The 19,369-nt window shown below is 57.2% G+C and overlaps 1 protein-coding gene and 1 long non-coding RNA gene across 3 annotated transcripts in view; one reads left to right on the forward strand and one right to left on the reverse strand.

Moving 5' to 3' along the window:
- Window positions 1-418: 418 nt before the first annotated feature.
- LOC124228487 (uncharacterized) lies at window positions 419-9,676 on the reverse strand. Its single transcript, XR_006885727.1, has 4 exons — window positions 9,387-9,676; window positions 7,127-7,274; window positions 1,765-1,904; window positions 419-1,461 (listed from the first exon to the last, which is right to left on the reverse strand). It is a non-coding gene; the product is annotated as an uncharacterized LOC124228487 (long non-coding RNA).
- Window positions 9,677-10,202: 526 nt separating this feature from the next.
- CD82 (CD82 molecule) overlaps window positions 10,203-19,369 on the forward strand; it is a 49,169-nt gene continuing 40,002 nt past the window's right edge. Inside the window, exon 1 of one of the 2 annotated variants that reach the window (XM_046643803.1) lies at window positions 10,203-10,330. The gene's annotated coding sequence lies outside the window, so the exon portion shown is untranslated. The remainder of the gene's footprint in view (window positions 10,331-19,369) is intronic. The other variant, XM_046643804.1, reaches the window with a different exon arrangement.

Consider the following 19,369-nt stretch of genomic DNA (forward strand, 5'->3'; position numbering starts at 1 on the left):
GTATCTAAAAAGTCATTTCCATACCCAAGGTCATCTAGGCTTTCTTATGTTATCTTCTAGGAGTTTTATAGTTTTGCATTTTATATTTAGATCTGTGACCGATTTTGAGTGAATTTTTGTGAAGAGTGTAAGGTCTGTGTCTAGATTCTTTTCTTTTTTTTTTTTTTTAAAGATTTTATTTTTCCTTTTTCTCCCCAAAGCCCCCCGGTACATAGTTGCACATTCTTCGTTGTGGGTCCTTCTAGTTGTGGCATGTGGGACGCTGCCTCAGCGTGGTCTGATGAGCAGTGCCATGTCCGCGCCCAGGATTCGAACCAACGAAACACTGGGCCGCCTGCAGCGGAGCGCGCGAACTTAACCACTCGGCCACGGGGCCAGCCCCTCTTTTCTCTTTTTTTTTTTGCATGTGGATGTCCAGTTCTTCCAGTAGCATTTTTTGAAAAGACTGCCCTTGCTGCCTTGTATTGCCTTTGCTCCTTTGTCCAAGACCAGTTGACATTAGTGGGTCTGCCTGTCCGCTGGGCGCATGCCGTGTGGACCTGGCGATCAGGGGCCCCTCCGTGGATGGAGGTTGTTGGTCATCACTCAACTGCTTCTCTAGGTTGTCCAAAAACCCCACGTTGGGCTCAAGAATGTGCTGCTTTCCAGAACCAACAACACGTTTATAATCGTTGTTTTCTCATACATGGAAAAAACTGTGCAGGAGATGGAGGCACACGAGCGGCCAGCAAATGGCCTCATCCGTTCATTTCTTTCATTGGCAAACTTTCTAGATTAGATTTTCTGGATTAGATTTCCAAGTTCGCCTGGCTCACCTTCTTTCTCCACAGGCTTTTCCTCTTTCATACAAAACATTCACACCTCACAGCGTGGGGAAGACGACAGCCATGGTTCCTGGCCCACCACGCAGCGTGGACTCTGGATGTCCATCTTCAGGAAGAACCATCGAGATGCAATTACCGCTGACTCGAGTCTTCTCACCGGATCCCCCAGAAGTACACACGTTCTTATGCCATTTTTCTACAGAATCATCAGAGCAGGCTTCCTGTTCATTAGTCAGAGAGCACATTTTCGGTAAACATTTTTTTCAAAATGTTCAAATCTTTTCATTTCACCCTTTCTTTGGAAGAAATCTTATTCTGATATACAGTTGGAAACAGTTGAGAGCAGAGCCGCCGGGGGAAGGGGTCGTGCGGCCCAAAGCCCCTCCCCACTGAGCCAGCCCAGGGGAGCCCAGGCACGTCCACACAGGGTGAAGATGTCGTCCCCGCACAGCTGGCTCCGGAGAGCACGGAGCCAGACTATTGCCACATTTCCAGCCCTCAGTTTCGTGCTCACTGGAGCTTTTCTAACTGGGCTTTTCAGAGATAGAATTTCCCTGTCTCTCTCCGCCACAGTTCCATCCTCTTGCCTTTATCGGCGATGCCTTCTCGTCTCCTCTCCTCGTGATTGTGGGCTGCTCTGGGGAATATAAATAAATTGACAAAAGTGCTTCTGAATGCTCACTGGGCCACCGTGGGCCAGGTCGGGATTATTGCGGTGGCCTCCTCACTGGCCCCCCCTCTTCTAACCTTGCCCCTCTACACTCTATTCTCAACCCAGCTGCCCGAGGGACCCCATAAATCATGAGTCATGTCATGCTATTCCCCTGCTCCCATCCTGCCCTCTGAGCAGAAGCCCAAGCCCGTAAGGCCCTCCACCAGCTGTCCCTGCCACCTCTCTGGCTCACTTCCTATTACCAGCCCTCACACACTCTGTTCCAACCTTGCTTCAGCCTCAGGGCCTTTGCACATGCCACTCCTCTGCCCAGGTATCCTCCAGGTCTCACTCCCTCACTTCATTCAGGTCTCTGCTCACAGGTCACCTCCTCAGACGGTCTTCCTTCTCAGACGGTCTTCCTTGACCTGTTATACAAAACAGCCTCTCTCTTCTAGAAACTTCCTACCCTTCACTGTGCTTCAATTTTCTCCAGTCCACTTATCACCGCTCATGTATTATATACTATTATCTGTCCTCCACTGGAAGGTAAGAAGCTCCAAGGGGGCAGGGCCCTTGACTGTTTTGTTTACTGCTGTCTCCTCCAAGGTAGAATATTGCCCAGCACACAGTAGGCCCTCAGCAATATTTGTGAGATGCAGAAATGCATTCTAGTCAAATGAGAGCATGAAGCACCATTTGTTCACTCAGTTGCCCTGTAACTGGGGTCTGTGGTAACCCCGCCACCTAGAATCCAGCTCTCGGGGCTGAGGGCGTCCTCTTGTTCCCTGTCACCCCCTCCCGTCCCTGTGAGACGAGACAGCCCCGCCCACTGTCCTGTGCCCAGCAGCCCCACCTCCACGGAGGTGTCGCTCGGCTGTGTGACTCGATCTAACCATTGGTATGTGGGCGGAAGGGACAGACGCCGCATCTGAGCAGAAGCTCTGGGGCCGTGCAACTGAGAAGAGCATCTCCCCCGTAGGGGCCAAGTTTTCACCTTGGACCTAGGAATGAGGGAGACGCAAGGAGCAGGGCTCACCTGACCCACGGCCGTGCTCAGTGGCCATGCAACAGAAATGAGAAACACACCTTTGTGGTTCCAAGTCAAGGGGACGTGGGGGTCCTTTGTTACTGCAGCCTGACTGCACAGAAGTGGCGACCACACGGCCAGGGGCAGCCCGGAGGGGCGGGCAGGTAGCTGCTTCTGAAGCCCCTTCCAGGCCCTCATTCTGGACGCCATGGCTCGTCCTCAGTTAACGCGACGAGTCCTGACCGAGGAGGCACTTTGGGGAGGCGGCGTAGCATGTTTATTGGATTTCAGAGTCAGGCAGTCCTGGCTCGCTCCTGGCCATGCCACTTACCAGCGGTGAGGTCTTACTCAAATTATCTAAACTCTCTGAGCCTCAGTTTCCTTCTCTGTAGGACAGGGACGGTCACTGCTCCTCCCTCAGAGGGTCAGGCCGAGCCAGGTGAGATAAAGCCAGGGCCTGGCGCGCAGGGCCCCCATCGGCAGGGGGACACATGTCCCAGTCATGGCTGCCCTGCGTCTTTAGCATGGTCTTTCCATACGTGAGGCGGTCCCCCATTGCCACGACCTCCGGGTGTCGGCATCGACCTCTAAACTCCCAGCCCTGCTGGCGGCTGGCCCGCGGGCGACATTCCAGGCTCCTCCGGGCTGACTCTCCCACGCAAGCCTTGGACTCGGGCGACTGGCTCTACGAGGAGCCTTGGAGTGCTGCTGGTGCGGCCGAGGGGACCTCAGGGCGCTGCCTCCCCGGGGTCGCACGGCTGCCTTCCTGGGGCGGAGGCACAGTGGATGGAGGATGGGGACAGTGACAGCTGTCTTCTCAGGCCGGCTGTGCGGTATAGTTGAGGCCTCACTCCTGGAAACTGAGTGTAGGCCTGACCTCCAGCCTGCCCCAACCCCCCACCCAATAGCTCAGCGGCTTCATTAGCGCCTTTTAGTAAATTTTGCTGCATAAACAACCAGACTCTACTTCCTGTGCCTATAAAGCCTACTGTGGTCACTATGATTTCATTGCCACAATGAAATAAGAGTCACCGGGTCCTCGAGGCCTCCACATGCCCCAGGGACTGTGGGCCCGCCAGAGTTGGCTCATAGGTCCCACACCAAGCTTCCTGGCCTGGGCTGGGTGGGGAATCTGCAGTTGGAACCTGCTAGAGAGACTAATCCCCCTCTGCGCTTGCCTGGCCCTCGTGCCAGGGCTCTGCTCTGCTGACCCAAGGGCAGGACCCCGTGGGGACCCCCTACCCCCAGCCTTTCCTCTCCTCTCTCCAGGCTGCACTGAGCACTGTGGACACCAGAGGGCGACACACGCTCGTTTTGGAGGGAAGAGCATGGAGGAGTTTTGGTTTTTTCTCTCCATTTCTGACGGTGAAAGGAACCAACTGGAACTAGCTGGTCCTCTTAGGGCCCTAAAGCAGCAGACGCTGCGTGTGCGCGGCCTGCAGCTCACAGGCCAGGAAGCAGACCTGGTGAGGGGAAGATGCCCGCGTAAGGTCCCATGGCTGGAAAGCGAGCCGACTGGGACGTGAGCCCAACCCATCGCTCACAGGGGCGGGCTGTGCTAACACTGCAGCTGTTTCAGGGGGGTCACGGAGAGAAGGGAAGAGAAGAACGCAGCGTCTCCGTCTCCCTGCAGCGGTCTGTGGCTCTGCTCCTCAGCGAGATCTCAGGACGACCGTCAATTCAAGAGCATCAGTTGAGCCCAAGAATGCACACTCAGCTGCCCATAGGGAGCAGGCAGGTCACAGAAATGCGGGAAGCAGGCTGGGTGTGCAATAGGGAGTGGTGGGGACTGTGGCCAGCTGGAGGGTGTACATTACAACTGAAGGGGAAGCCACACTTGGGTCCAGCCGGCTGTGGCCCCGTCAGGACACACATCAGGGTGTTTGGACTTTTCTGGTTTCCAACAGAAGCTGTACATCAAAACACTAATGTGAAAATTCCCCAATTCTGAAATGCTGGTGACAAATTCAAAACTTTTTCCACTCAGCTCTCTGAGCCTTGGCGTTCTCAACCATATGATGGGAAGAATGTCTACACCGTCAGCTTCTTGGGCCTCAGGAGTGTTCTTTCTAACCAGGGGCCTGATTCAGGGGAGGATCTCGGGGTCGGGGCAGCTCCAGCCAATGAAGGGGTGAGAGCTCCACTTTTGGCAACATCTCCCCATCCATCCCTGGGACCACGGAGCATCAGGAGACCCTGAAAATGGCTGCCCAGATGAGCCGTCTGTTTTCTGCTCCAATGATTCTTCCCTGGGGGTGTGGACGCCACGGTAGACGGTCTCCAATGGGATCTACTGAGGTTCAAGGAGGAAATAATAAGATCGCTTTGTATTTATCTTTATCTTTGCTTATACTGAATATTTTAAATCATTTTTATCTTGTTTTTAAAAAGTTTTTGTGTATGGTTCAGAATATGCAAAATGGCTAGCAAATTAGTGCGTGCGTACATGTCAATTATAAATAAATAAATCAGCACACATTGGGGTGTGGGCTCACGACTGTTTGGGGTGCCCAACCCCTGTCATGGGGCAGAGCTGATGCCCAAACGGGGAAAAGGACAGCTGTAACAAGGAACTGTGGGTAGGGAGACATCATTGCATAGTTCCAGTCACCCAAATGCCACAGTTGTTAAAAAATAATTTTAAAAAAGCACAACGCAAAGGCTTCTTATCAAATTAGTTAAATATACTCAAAGTCATTTTTCAAACGTCTGGCCCATGGTAACAGCTTGCTTTGAAAACAAAGGATGTATTATTATTGTTGTCGTCGTTATTGGTATGGCAGCATTGCAGGGCAGGGCACCGCTGCGCTGGTTTATGGTCAGCGTCCCCACTGAGCCGAAAGCCCCGAGGCCGGCACTGGGGGGATTAAGCCCTGGGCCTTCGGATGCAGCAGCGGCAGGGTGGGCTCAGAGCAGAGGTCTGAAGGGTCTCTGTTCAGTGACTGAGACAGGAAGGGAGCAATGGCTCAGCCTCTGGCGGGAACGTGGGTCCCGTCCCAGCCCCAACCCAGCCCCAAGGGGCTTAGAGTTCAGGTCCTTCAGTCCTCCGGAGAAGAAAAGAAAGGTCGTGGCCCTGCTGAGCCCCCTCACCCGCAGGAACAGACCCGGGCTCGAGACACCGCTACTAACACTCGCGGCCCGAGACCCAGCAAGAGGACCGAGCCCGTGTGCCAAGCAAGGCTGGAGCCCAGCTCCTCCGGCCAGCCTCTTCCTCAAGCAGGAAGCAGGGTCCCTTCCAGGCCCCGGGAGGGAGCTCTGATAGACCACACGGCTCAGAACTGGTGCTCAGATCGGGGTCCCTGGGCCCTGCTCAACTTGGGCCCTTTCCCTGGGGCTCAGTTTCTGCAACTGAAAACTGGGGTGCCTACAAACTGCCATCTCTCTTTCCTCTGTCACCTACCAGTTGTCTGACCTTGGGCAGGTTACTTACCTTCTCAGTGCCTCCATTTCCACATCTCGGAAGCGAGCATCACAATAGTATGACCTCAGGAGGTCGCCGCTCTGAGGATCACATGGGTGCTATTTAAGTTTCTAGCTTCACGGAAACAGTGCAGGTGGAGGGCAGGGAGGTGCCCACTCCGCCCGAGGACACTCTGAAGAAGGAAAATCTCAAGACTCACTGTCCACTACCACACTTCTTATTCTTTTGTGCACAAATGGTCATGTGAGAGATATTGCATGGTTTCTTCTCCAAATCAGCTCAATTCAGACTCTCAGCTCCCACCAGAGGAATTTCTACTCATCATTCTGAGGACCCTCTTGGGGCAGATCGTATTTTCCAGATTGAGTCTCCAGCCAGCAAGAATATCTGCAACACTATCTTCTGTCCTGAAAGCTCTTCTAGAACTTGCCAACCCCCATCCAGAGAGGGAGACCATGTCCCCTTCCCTCGCACCGGGGGGGGGGGGGGGGGGGGGGGTGTGATCGCCTCCTCTAACGGAATTCAGAGGAGGTGATGCTACAGGACTTTGAGGCTAGGTCATGAGCTGCCATGTGCTTCTAGCTTGTTCTCTCTTCATTCTAGAAACCCGGCCGTCTTGCTGTGAGGAAGCCCAGCGGCCTGTGGAGGAGGCTCCTGGAGAAGAACTGAGGCCTTGCGCCCCAGCTTGAGCCGAGCTCCCAGCTGACAGCTAGCACCAACTTGCTAGCCATGTGGCTGCGGCATCTTGAAAATGGATCCTCAAGCTCCGGCTGAACCAGCTGACACTGCACAGAGCAGAGCCGAGCCTTCCCCACAGAACCACCCCCGCAACCTGCAGATTTATGGGCTAAATAAAGGATGGGGCGGTTTGTTACACAGCCATGGGAAACAGATGCACCCCTCTCCCTCCTTCCCTCTCTCCCTCCCCTCAGAGTTGTGCAAACGGTCTGGGGGCCTCACCTTGGCCCAGGCACTAAAGAGACCCCAGCACCCATGTTCTTGCCCACAAGGACCCTCAGGCCTCCTGCCCTGCAGCCCCCGGGCCACCTTTGGGGTGGGGAATCCTCTGAGAGTCTGGGAACCCCATGGCCATCCCCTCTTGAGGTCTTGCCATACCCCCATCTCCCCTACGTCCAAGTTGGCCATTTGACACCTTCTCTCAAGGCTTTCTAGATGGTTCTTCATGCCCCTTTTCTCACCTCCAGAACTCCCGGCTTCACCTCTGGAATGGACGAAGGATTTCACAAAAGATGGGAGCGGTCTCCCACGGGGCCGGCTCTGCTCTCTGCCTGGCCAAGTGCCCCAGGTGCGCTATGACGAAGCCGGACTCCTGCTGGAAGGGGAATGCTGGGAGAAACAACCCCGTTTGATATTTCAGTGAAGAACTCAGACACACAGCTACTCAGCGACTGTCCCTCAAGCCCCCAATATGTGCCAGGCATTGTGCCAGGCGCTGGGGGGACAAGGCCAAACAGGAGCGCCACCCACAGACCCGGGTGAGAGGGAAACCTGTGTCCACTCAGAGCCTGCACGCCCATGCCCGTCCTCCATCACGCTTCCGGTGTCTGAAACCCTGGGAATCTCTGCCTCAATGGTCCGAGACCAGTTTGAGGGCTTACACAAGCAGCTTCCCTGGGTCCATCCTTCTGAGGGTACAACGTGCCCCCGGGGCCACTCCTAGAGGACTGACCGAGTGACAGCTGGAGGCAAGGCGTGTGGATAGATGGGTATGTGGGCTGGGGTGTTCACATGCCTGAGTCCTGGGCCACTTGTGACACAGGACACACATGGGTCTAGAAAGAATTGGGTTGGGTGGGCTGAGGGCTGGGGTCAGGGCTGACCCACCCGACACCGCCATGTTCCTGAATAGCATTCCAGAGTCCAAGCGTTCTAAATTTGCACATGGCCTTCTGGGTCATCATCAAGAATGTTTCTCAAGGCAGGAGAATAAGCATATTTTATTTTACAGTCCGCTAACCGTTGAGGTAGAAAGGAGAGGGGTTCTGTTTTCACCATGCACGTGTTAGGGGCATTCTACAGGATAATAGGACCAGCGGCCCAGGCCAGGAGCTCCTATGAGAAGACCTTCTACCGGGCTGAAAGGATGGTGGGGGAGTATGGCAGAGATTCCAGGAGCTGCCTGCACACTGCCCTCCGTGTGGCCACAGCTGCCACCATCGCTAATCTGGAGTGACAGGGACAGGAAAGGGTAGCAGGTGGGACTAATGTGAGTGAGTGTGCGCCTGGGGCGGGGGGGGGGCGCTGGTGGGATCCAGCTGTTCTGCCAACTGCCAATCACCATCACAACACCCTCAGCTGGAGGGGGGGCGTTCTGGCGGGGGAGAAGAGGACGGTATTTTATGCCCATTTTGCATGGCTTGGCTATGGCCCCAGCCCAAGACGGAACAACACAGTGGTTCTCAAAGCGTGGGCCTGGGCCAGCAGCATCGACATCATCTGGCACCTTGCGAGGCCCTTGAGGGAAAGACGGTCCCTCCGTGGGAAGTACAGCAGAGTGGGACACGGCTGGGCTCAAAGACTCCCCAGCCACACTCCCCGGACTTGCTGTGGAGATTCTGTGAAGGAGACTTTTCACTGGAAAGAGAACGCGTTTGAGCACGCACAGTGTCCAAGACGGGGCGGTCGCTTCATGAGCACCACCAGCGAGTCCTCACAGCGTTGCAAGCGCCCATGGGATTAACTGACGGGCTCCTCCCAGCGAGGTTAGGTACCTTGCCTCGTCTTGGGTCACAAGGCTCCCAGCAGGCCACCTGGGCTTTGCGATTCTCAGACCACCCTGACTTCTTCACCATGATGCTAAACAGGGGCTTTCAAGCTGGAGTGTGACTCGGAATCAGCTGGAGGCCTTGTCCAAGCTAACGGCTAGGCTCCTCCCCCTGAGTTTCTCATCGGGGATGTCCCCGACGTGACCCCACTCATTCCGAACAAGATCGCAGCTGCTGCTCCTGCCGGTCCCAGGACCAGGCCTTGGGAACCGCCGCGCCGGGCTGGGATGCAGCCGGCTCCCTGCCGACTCCAGCCATGCAAATGGGGAGTAATCCTGCGCTCCCAATTCCCCGCAACCGCGGCCCTGTGAGACGCCGCCGAGATCATGGGAGCGAAAGAGCTTTGTCAGCTGCCCAGGGGAAAGGCCCTGCTCATAACCGAGTCACCCGCCGGAGGCTGGTCCTGGGGTCTGGGGGTGCAAAGGGCTGGGATGCAGGTCGGGGCACCACAGCCACCTGGAGATCTTCTGCAGCCCATCTTAGTTCTGAGCCACTTCTCAAGGGAGAAAGGCAGCCTCTGAGGGCTCAGGCCCGCAGCCCCTCCTCCACCCACGCCTCCTCCCTCACCTCAGGCGCAACCGCTACGGGCCCGGCCTCTTCTCCAGGGGCCAGTCTGGGCAAGCCGGGCCGGCGCCAGCCTGTGATTCTGGACCCGGGGCTGGATCCCGCTCACCTCCAGTGCAGACTCAGAGGTCACCACGTCCCTTCTCTAAGCCTCAGACTGTTCATCGCTAAAATGGGGGCCACAGGAGTCTCATCTGCATAGAGTTGCGCCAGTTCAAGGGCCAGTCCTTTTGACAGCGCTTGGCACGGAGCCCGGAGCCTGGCGACGGTTCAATCGTTGGCAGCCGTTAGGATTTTGAGAGAGCGCCTGAGCCCAGGCTGCCTGCTGATAGCGGCCTCCTTGGAGCGCCAGCCGCTCCCACGCCGTTCGCCGGTTGCACCGGATGCACCCGCCCTGGAATGCCAGCCAGGGGCCGGGACTGCCCGCCGCGGGTGGGGCGGCCGGGCGCGTCGGGATCAGGGAGACGCTGGGCGGGGAAGGGGCGTGGCCGTGGCGTGGCCTCCCCTCGGAGGGCCAGGGGGCGGGGCAGGCCCGGAGGAGAAGGGGACCAAGGCGGGGGCGGAGGGAGGGGCCTGAGAAAGAGGAGGAAGGCCGAGGAGGGGGGCACCGTTAGGGAGCGCTGTGAGTGGGGCTTCCCACCCAACGGGGGCCGATCTGGGGCCCAGGCTCTATCGGGGCAGAGCTGGGGGCCGGGAGGCGCGGCCGGGGTCGGGCCGGCGGGGATAGGTCGGGGAGGCCCTAGCGGGGCGGGGCGAGGGGCGGGGCCCCACCGGGGCCGGGGGCGGGGCAGGAGGCCGTGGGGGCGGAGCCCGGCCGCATTCCTGCAGGGCCGGGGGCGGGGCTGGCGGGCGCCAGGCGGGGAGCCCAGGGGGCGTGCTCGGGGCGGGGCCTCCGGCGGGGGCGGGGCCTGGCCGAGGCCGCAGAGTTCCCCGACGGCCACCAGGAGGGGGACGGCCGAGGGACCCAGCCCGGGGCTGCGCAGTCGGACGCTGACCGGGGCGCGAGCGGGCGACGCCGGGCTTGCAGCGCCGAGCAGAGAGCAGAGCCAGCAGGTGAGTGGGGCCGGGGGGAGGCCGGACGGCCGAGCGGCGGCAGAGTTAGTTTCCGCCCCCGTGTCCAGAGCCAGCTCGGGCAGCTTTCTCGGAACGAGTGACAGGTCGGGCCACGGAGGCAGCTGGCGGGTGCGAAGGAACGTAAATCCCCGAGTCCTGAGCCCCGGCTCTCCGGCTCACCAGCTGCGTGACCCCGGGCCCGTGTCCCGACTCGGCTCTGGACCTCTCAGGTTCCAGTAAAGGGAGGGGGTTGAACCAGGTGGACGCCATGGTCCCGTCGCCCTTTCTCAGTAAAACCCCGGAAGGTGAGCGCTGGCAGGTGAGAGCGGGCTGCAGTTCAGCCACAGGTACTCAGATGGCGCTGCCCGGGCTGCAGCTTCTCGCCCTGCCGAGCGGGCCCGAGCAAAACCAGCTCTCCGTGAGCGAGCCGCGAGTTGCTGTAAAGGTCACACTTGTCACACTAGGGACTTGGACCCACAAGCCCTGGGGAGGGGGAGCCCAAGTCAGGGAGGTGTGGGTCTCACCTTTCCCCCAACACTGAGAGCCAGGCCGAGTTCAGGCTGGAAACTCAGCGGGGCTTTTGTCCCCGTCCTGGGGCTTTTCCAGGTGAGCTGGCCTGGGAGGCCCGGGGCAGAAACCAGGGGACAAATTCTTATCCGGGTGCGTGGGGATTTCCCCACCAAACCTTGGGCCCGGACCCAAGCCCAGGGCCCCTGGCTCTCGCTGCCTGCCCAGGATTAGTTCCTTGGCTGGAGGTTTCTGTCCCTGGTGGTGGCAGGTGCTCGGTGCCAGGGCCATGCTACCTAGGCTGCCTGGTGCAGGAGTCAAGGGTTTGGGCTTTGGGACCAAATTGACTTGGATGCCACTCACCCTCCGAGCTTCAGTTTCCCCATCTGTAAAATGGAGGTAATGTCGGTACCCAATGGCAGTAGTGAGGACTAAATAGAATAACATTCATATAGTGCTGAGCAAGGCGCCAGGCACCCTCTGAGGCCTTGCAACATGACAGCTGCTCTGATGTGGATGGGCAGGTGACGGACTGGCTTCCTGCCTGGGAATGAGCCGGTTTTTGGAGAGCTGGAGGCTGGCTGCGGCCCCTCCGGACCTTGTGAGAGCCAGAAATTGCCACCTGCCGCCAGCATCACTCTGTCCATTTCAGGGTTGGGGAGTGTGTCATCTGGACCCCAGAGTGGCTGCGTTTTCTGTAATATTGCTTGACGTTTGTGGGTGTCAACCCCAAAAATGTTTCTTGAGTCCTTACTATTTACTCAATGGAGCAACGGGATACAGAGGTGAACTAGCCAGACCTGGCTCTGCCCTCATTTTGAGTTGTGGACAGTGAGGGCTCCCCCATCCCCAGCGTGCCCCTCCGGGAGAAGATAACTCACACCCAGGCTTTGGGGCCAGACAGGATTTCCTGGGTCTGTCCTGCTCTGGTGGCTGGAGTCCAGCTATTCCACTGTACCCTTGGCTTGGGGTGGAGGTGAGGCGCCAGTTATCTGTCTCATCAGGGTTGGGCACCAAAGGAGACGAATGGTGCATGTCGGCTCCCTGCATCTCCTGGGTGGGGGAGCCCTACACTTTGGAACCGACTGGAAAGTACTGTGGCACAGAGTCTGATTGAAGCCTGCGCTATGCGTGTGTGTCCGGCGGGGGGGGGTTGCTTGGAAGAACTGAGACACTGCAGAAACTGGTCTTGGGGGATGGAGGGCTTCCTGGAGTTGGTGAGACTTGAGCAGGACTTTCTGCCTGGGCTTCCAGGTTCTGGTTGGGCTTGGATCAGCTGGGGGCCACAGCCTCCCCTCTCCAAGCGTTTGGATGGTATAAGATTAGAGTTTGGTATGGTGGGGAGGAAGAGGTGTCAGTAGGTGGTGCCTGTGGGGAGAGGAGAAGATGTTCATTTCATTTTTTTTGTTTTTTTTGAGGAAGATTAGCCCTGAGCTAACATCCGCCACCAATCCTCCTCTTTTTGCTGGGGAAGACTGGCACTGAGCTAACATCTGTGCCCATCTTCCTTTGCTTTATATGTGGGGCGCCTGCCACAGCATGGTTTGATGAGCTGTGCCAGGTCCGCGCCGGGGATCCGAACCGGCGAACCCTGGGCTGCAGAGGTGGAGTGCGCGAACTTAACCTTAACCGCTGTGCCACTGGGCCGGCCCCACAGATGTTCATTTCAAACGGTGCTTAGTAAGCAACTACTGGAAAGTCTTCCCCACCACCCATCACCCACATGATGAATGACACACAGTGACACACTAACCCCATCCTTGGTTGCTTACCGTCTGGACAAGGATCCCAATGACTCTCATAGATCGGAGAAGAAAAGATTAGAGGGGCCTTCAGGAGGGCTTCACGGAGGCAGTGAAGTTGTGAGTGGTCCTTAAGGCCTGGGAGGGTTTTGGCAGCCACAGTGCAGACAGTGTTCTGGGCAGAGGGAAACGCCAGGCTAAGGCACGGAGCTCGGAGTGTTGAGGGAATTTTTAAGGAACTCCTAGGCCGATCAGCCCCACTGAAGAGTTGGGACTGCGCAGGGACATGAAGGGAGAGTGGCAGGGTGGATCAACTCGTGGAGGGCCTTGAATGCCAAGGTGAACTCTTCGGGTTGGATTTGGAGAAAGTGGGAGCCACTGAAGGTTTGGGAGCAGGGGAGTGACATCATCAGAGCGGCACTTTAGGAAAGGCAGCCTGTGCCAGATGTGCTGGGGTGGAGGACCCAGTGGGCAGGGGTAATCAACCCGTGGCTGCAGGGAGGGGGAAGGGGGCCCGGGGGGCTTGGGGGATGTTGGCGGCTGGTAGTGAAGAAAGAGGCAACAGCCGTGGGGATGGAAAAGGCGTCGTCAGGGGGATGGGAGGGGAGCCGAGCGACGAGGGGAGAGAGAGTGAATGCCCTGTGTTCCTTTCTGTTCCGGTACCCAGCCTAGACCCTGGTGCCAAGCAGGAGCTCAGGAAAGTGCTGGATTGGAGGGTGGGGCACTGGGGAGGGAGATGGGGGCTACAGAGTCGTAGGGAGGGAGCCGCTCGAGAAGGCCCTGTGTCTGCCCTGGAGCGTGGCATCTGGGCCGAGTGGCGGGAGCTTGAGGCAGACCGCGGTGGGTCTGCGAGTGGGGCGGTGGGAAATCCTGCGTGTGGCTTCCCACTCCTAGCGCCAGCCCAGGGTGGGCAGAGGTGAGAGGTCAGCGAGAGAGGCACACATTTCCCACATCGGGGGTGGGTTTTGGTTCCCCCGGGCTCCTGTGAAGTTGGCACTGTGGGACAGTCCCCTCTCTCTTGAGGCCTCAGACGTTTGAGCCACTGCCTTGAATCTCCCCCTCTTTATCTCCCTCTTCCCTGGCCCGGGGACCCGAGCCCTGTTCCCCCTAAGGACCAGACAGCTCTCCCCTGGCCCTGGGCAGAGCAGACCCGAGCCCGGAGCATTCCGAGGGGTTTGGAGCGCTGGGGCCAGCTGGCACCCCTGGTTTGGGCTTGGCCTTGACCCCCTTGCTCCAAACCATTACACCCACTTCCTCCACCTCGAAGGAAGCTCGGAGGGGTGGTTATCATTTAATCGAGAGCATCAGACAGTCAGGAGCTGGCTCTGTGAGAGGCGGGCGGGTGGGAAGAGCCGGGACACTATGGGCGAGGAAGGGGCCGGAGGGGCCGGTTCAATCTCGGCAGGAACGGCCCTGCACACCGGCTTCCCCCTCCAGCCTGGGTCTGAGGGCCAGGCAGGGGAGCCCAGAGGTAAACACGGCCGGCCGAGAGGTGTGGGATGTGTGGCTCCTCTCCCCTCACTCGATGCTGCCTGTGAGGAGGCAGCCAGCCAGGCCCCCGCCTCCGTACCAGGCCCAGTTGGTGTCTGGGGGCTGGCTGGTTCCTGACTCGCCCCGGGGATCCCCCTGCACCCTGGGCTTCCTGTGAGCAGCTGATTCACTCACTGCTGACAGGGAGAAGCAGCTGAGGGGAAGGAAGAGGCCTGTATGCTGGCGCTTGGGGTTAGTTCCAGCACCTTGTGCACAGGCTGTGTGACCTTCTGTAAGTTCCTCCTCCTCTCTGGCCTTCCCTGCTCTGCTCTACTCATGGCCTCTTCTTTCCTTGGCTCTCGGGGCTCCGTAACCTGGGATCTGTCGTTTGTAAAGCAGGACACGTGAGCCCACACACACATACATGCACACACACAGGGTCTCAGGACAGAGTGACACTGGGAAACGCATCTCAGACATCCCATAATCAGGCCCACCTCCTGACCCTTGCTCGCCCCGTACCTGAAGCATCACCCCTACCTTCTGCCTATCTGCAGACTAGGGAGATGGTCGAGCATGGTGGTAACGAGTTGGACTTGGAGCCAGAATCTTGGCCCCGCCCCTTCCTAGTTCAGTGACCCCTTCTGAGCCTCATTTCTGAATCTGTAAATTGGGTGTAATAATATAATGATAGAAAATTGCTTAGCAATTTTATACCCAGCACACAGTGACCGCTCCATACATAAGAGTTGCTGCTGCTACTGCTATTGTCTGCACCTGGCCCATCTGTCAAGGCTTGTGCCAGGCTGCTTTGCAGGCCTTCCGGAACATTCCGCAGAGCACCTATCTTCTGTATGGGCCCTCTGTGCCGCTCCAGCATGAGTGTGTGTGTGCCCCTAGATGCTAGTCATTTCCGGCTGTGTGATGCTCCCCACTTCTTCCTGGGGTGGCTGGGTCTCCCCAACATGACTCAAAGCTTCCTGAGGGGAAGTAGGACTGAACAGCAACAGCAAGCTTTCTCCAAGCCCCCTCCTTCCCCGTCCCCCCTCTTCTGTGCTGTCTACACTGAGTGCTTTCCTCCTGCTTTGTGGCATACAGAGTGTCTCCATGAACCTGCCCTGACCGTCTCTGTATCCTTGATGCCTGGCACAGTGCCTGGCACACAGCGGGCACTCAGGAAATGATGGTTGAATGAATACGTGATTCTCCTCCGGGCAGCCCAGCAGGACCCAGCTCGGTGCCAGCTCCTCTGTGACTCCTTGGCAGAGGCAGAGCCAGGAAGCATGATCCGGATGTCCCTGCCTTGCCCTTCAGGCCTGCCCTCCCCGCTCCTGGAACCTGGGTCCAGGGAGGTGGGAAGAGGCTGGCTGGCCTGGGATTGCTTCACTCGGGGCTCTGGCTTCCCCTGTGATGTCTGGCCTTTCCCCTCCCGAGAGGGGAACAGCCCAACTTCCTCCAGCCCCAGCCTGGTGAGGGGTCACTCTGCCCTTATGAACCCTGACTCAGCCAGAAAAGGCACCTTCAGGTCAGCAGTTTTTTACGGAAGATGCTGCTGCCCTGTGAGGGTACGGGCTCGGGGCTGGGGGATGGAAGGTGCCTGCTGGAGGCCCAGCCCGGACCTTACCCCTGCAGCCCACCAGCTGGGCTGCTCTGCCAAGTGCCCCCTCTCTCCCCTCTGGCTTCTTTCCCTGCAGTGTGGGCTTCTGCCCCTTCTCTGGGTCCACCCCTGACTCTCCCTGCTGTGATGAGGGGTGATCTGGGATGGAAGTTGCTGCGCATCCTGGACCTCGCTTCGTGGAATGGATGCAGAGACGTGGACACAGTGCTGGGCGTAGGGGGGGACGTTAGGAAGCCTGGGTTCACATCTGGCTCTGCTGGGAAGTGGCCACGTGGCTTTGCCCAGGGAGGTGACCCTCTAGGCTGGGTCTCTCACTCTTCAGGCAGCAAGTGCTCCAGAGGCCTGTCTGCGGTCCAGCAGGGCACGGACCAGGGCGTGGGGAAAGAACCACAGGCTGTGTCACCCACTCTGGAACCAAACAGCCTGCGGGTGATTCCTGCCTCTGCTACTTCACTGCTGGAGGTGACCTTGGGCCAGTGTCTTGACCTCTCTGTGCATCAGTTCAGCATCTAAAACGAAGATGATAAACGTACTTGCCTTGCAGGGTTGTTTGAGGATGATATGAATTAATGTACGTGAAGCATTGTGACATGTGCCTGGTGCACAGTAAGCGGTATATATGTACCCACTGCTTTTGGTAGTGTTGCCATTATGAATAAGAAGCGGGATTTAAGTCCTTGAGGCAGGAAAGCTTGCTGAATAGCTTGAGTCTGGGGATCAGGAGAAGTGGGTTCTGATCCCAGCTCATCCTTTACTCACCATGTGACCTTGGGCAAGTTACAACCCTTCTCGGCCGCGAAATTATAACAATTATCCTGCATTTGCTGCACTTGGCTCGTGTAAGCGAGGCACATGCGATGTCACAGTGGGCAGTGGCAGGTTTTATTCAGAGGAAGAACTTCTGGGTCCCTGGCCCGTCCCCCTGCACTGAGACAGCCACCGTAGGGGGACAGGTCCTGGTGCTGCCATGGAGGCACTGCAGACACAGAATGGCACAGCCGCCTCCCCACGACTGTACGTAACAAGGCCAACAAGTAGATGAATGCATTTAAATATACACATAACAGTGAGATTATATAGATCAGATTACAGACCTTTATTTTTTTATTTTTCCCTTTTTTCTGAATCTTCTGTAGTGAGCCCATCTTATTTTTATGCTCAAGAAAGGAAGAACACACTTCCACAATAAAGCTATCAAAAACCTTACTATACCTATTTAAACAAAAATGTATTATATGAACTTGGGATCATCTGGAGTGTCATTTTTTTTCAAAAGGCAGTGGAGTGTTGGTTTGAAGTTACTATCGACTTGTCATGCCTCAAAATTTGACAGAGGGAGTGGCAATGGAGGGAGTTGCCATGGCCAGCGGCCTCAGAGCCTGGGAGAGCGGAGTCAGATATGGCTGGGAGTGTCATCAGCTTCCCTGCTGGTGGACACACCCTGAGTGCTGTGTGGCGTTTAGAAAGCTTTTCAACAGTCCTTAACACCCAAGGGCGTAACTCCCTCATGTGTAAAATGGAATAATAGTAATGCCTAATTCAGGGGCTGCTGTGAGGGGTAAAGGAGCTTAACCCACGTGGAGGTTTCCCAGGGAACCCCTCTTTTCCTCCTTAACTTGGGACCAAGTGAAAACAGGTGACAAAGATTTAGCTCCAAATGGAAGCGTCGTTACTGAGAAGGCTGGCCGGAGAAGGCGGCTTTAGATGGGGACCCGGAGGGCTTGCTAACGTCTGCCTGGTCCTGGCAGAGCTGCCGTCCGGTCACAGGCGGCGCTGGACAGGCGCGGGCCTCCCTGCAGGTGCAGCCACAGGTGCAGCCCAGATGCAACCCTCCCTGCAGGCAGCTGGGCTCTGTGAGGGGCGGGGCCCTGCCGAGCATGCCCAGTGTGTCTCCCAGCCGAACCAATCAGATAAGTCACTGCAGGCGTGACGTGAGAAGGGGGCGGGGCGAGGCCGGCGGTGTTTCCCAGGTAGAGGGCCCTGGATAGGGAAGCAAGTGGAGAGGGGAATATGTGTTCCCCCTCATACACATAGGGCACTTGGAAACATGCTGGGGATGCAGTTAGCGCTCAGTAAACGTTCCTTTGCCGTTGCTAATAATGGTAACAATGAGTAATTCTGCTATTAAGGTTGGAAAGTCACTCTCCCACTCACTGTCTTGGGAGATGGAATATTAGGACGTTGTTGCAATGGACCTGATGAGCCGCCCTCATGGGTAGAGGAAATAGAAACTCAGGGGGATGGGGGAGGATGGGTTTTTCTGAGGTCTTGCGGCAAGTGAGTGGGTGGCCCGTCCTTACGTCACTGTCGCGTAGACAGCCCATTTCCGTCACCCCCATGCCCTGCTGAACGCACAGCGGAGCAGTCGCTGTGGCTGGGAGGGTGTGTCCTCTGCCCTGGTGCTGTGCCTTTAGACGTTCTGCGAAAGCGCCTCTGGTCGCCTTTCTCTCTGCCCCACACCCTCTCTGGCAGGGTCAACCGCAGGAGACTGTAAAGCCTGCCACCATGCTTCTCAAGCTTTGTGCATATCCGAAATCCTGGGGGTCACGCTGCAAGGAGGGGCCACTGGGGTTGTGCTTACAGCTTGGGCTTCATCCGGCCCCTCAGGCCTTGATGTTGGCCAGACCCAGGCTTGGGCCAGCTCTTCCTCCCTCTCTGCTCACCTTCGCGCAAGCTTCTCAACCTCTTAGAGCCTCGGTTTCCCTATCGTGAAATGGGGAATGGCAGTGGTACCTCTCCCACGCTTGCGTGAGGATTAGATGAGATACCGGGTGTGGGGTGAATGTCAGGCTGCGCCCTGCACACGGCCGGAGGATGATCTGCGTGATGATGATGGATGAAGCCTGCTCCTTTGCGGAAATGACAGAGTCCTCCTCCCAAAAGACTGGAGCCCCTGCTCTGGAGTGAAGGGTCTTTCCAGGGCTAGTGGGAGCTCCAGGGGTCAAGAGGGCCTTCGGTTGTGGGGGGCTGAGTCCTCCATCAGACTGCTGAGCCCAACCTCGGCCTGGTGCTGGCGGCCTACAGTTGAGGGCAGAGTTGGGGGCTGGTGATCTTGGTCCTGTGGTGATCTGGAGCAGTTCTAGAGTTCATCGAGCCAGTCTCCCTACCCAGACTGATCCGTGGACAATATCCAGCCTTTGCTTGCACACCTCGAAGCTTGGAGAGCTCACTATCGTTCATCTCTGGATGGATCTGACTCTTAAAAAATATGGCATCGAATCTGAGCAAACCCACCGTCCCTTAGCTCCTACCGTTGGTCCTGATCATTCTCTGGGACCACGTGGAATGTGGACACTCCCTGAAGGGACCAAGGCTCCCTTATAGCAGGGCCCCCACCCCAGCCAGTGATTCAGATGTAGAAAAGAGACGTTCGTGTGAACTTTTTAAAAAAACTTCATCTCCATCAGAACCAAATAGACACTTAAAAAAAAAAAAAAGACTTCCTGGTTATTGAAGAAATCGTCTTTGTGGAAAAATTTGGAGGGTAAAGAACAGAGGCAAAGAGGAAATAACTGGTCAGAGATAAATACTGCGAACCGTTTGGTGTTCTTTCACACACACACACACACACACACACACACACACGATTGGGATCATGCAGTATGACCCACTTCCTGTGCTGTCGCATTCAGGTTCACATCGTAGAGGGGGATTTTTCCATGTTACTCAGTATTCGTCCGCAGCCTGCTTCCTGGCTCCCTA

This window comes from Equus quagga, chromosome 17 (genome assembly GCF_021613505.1).
Source record: "Equus quagga isolate Etosha38 chromosome 17, UCLA_HA_Equagga_1.0, whole genome shotgun sequence".
In the NCBI taxonomy this organism is placed as follows: Eukaryota; Metazoa; Chordata; class Mammalia; order Perissodactyla; family Equidae; genus Equus; species Equus quagga.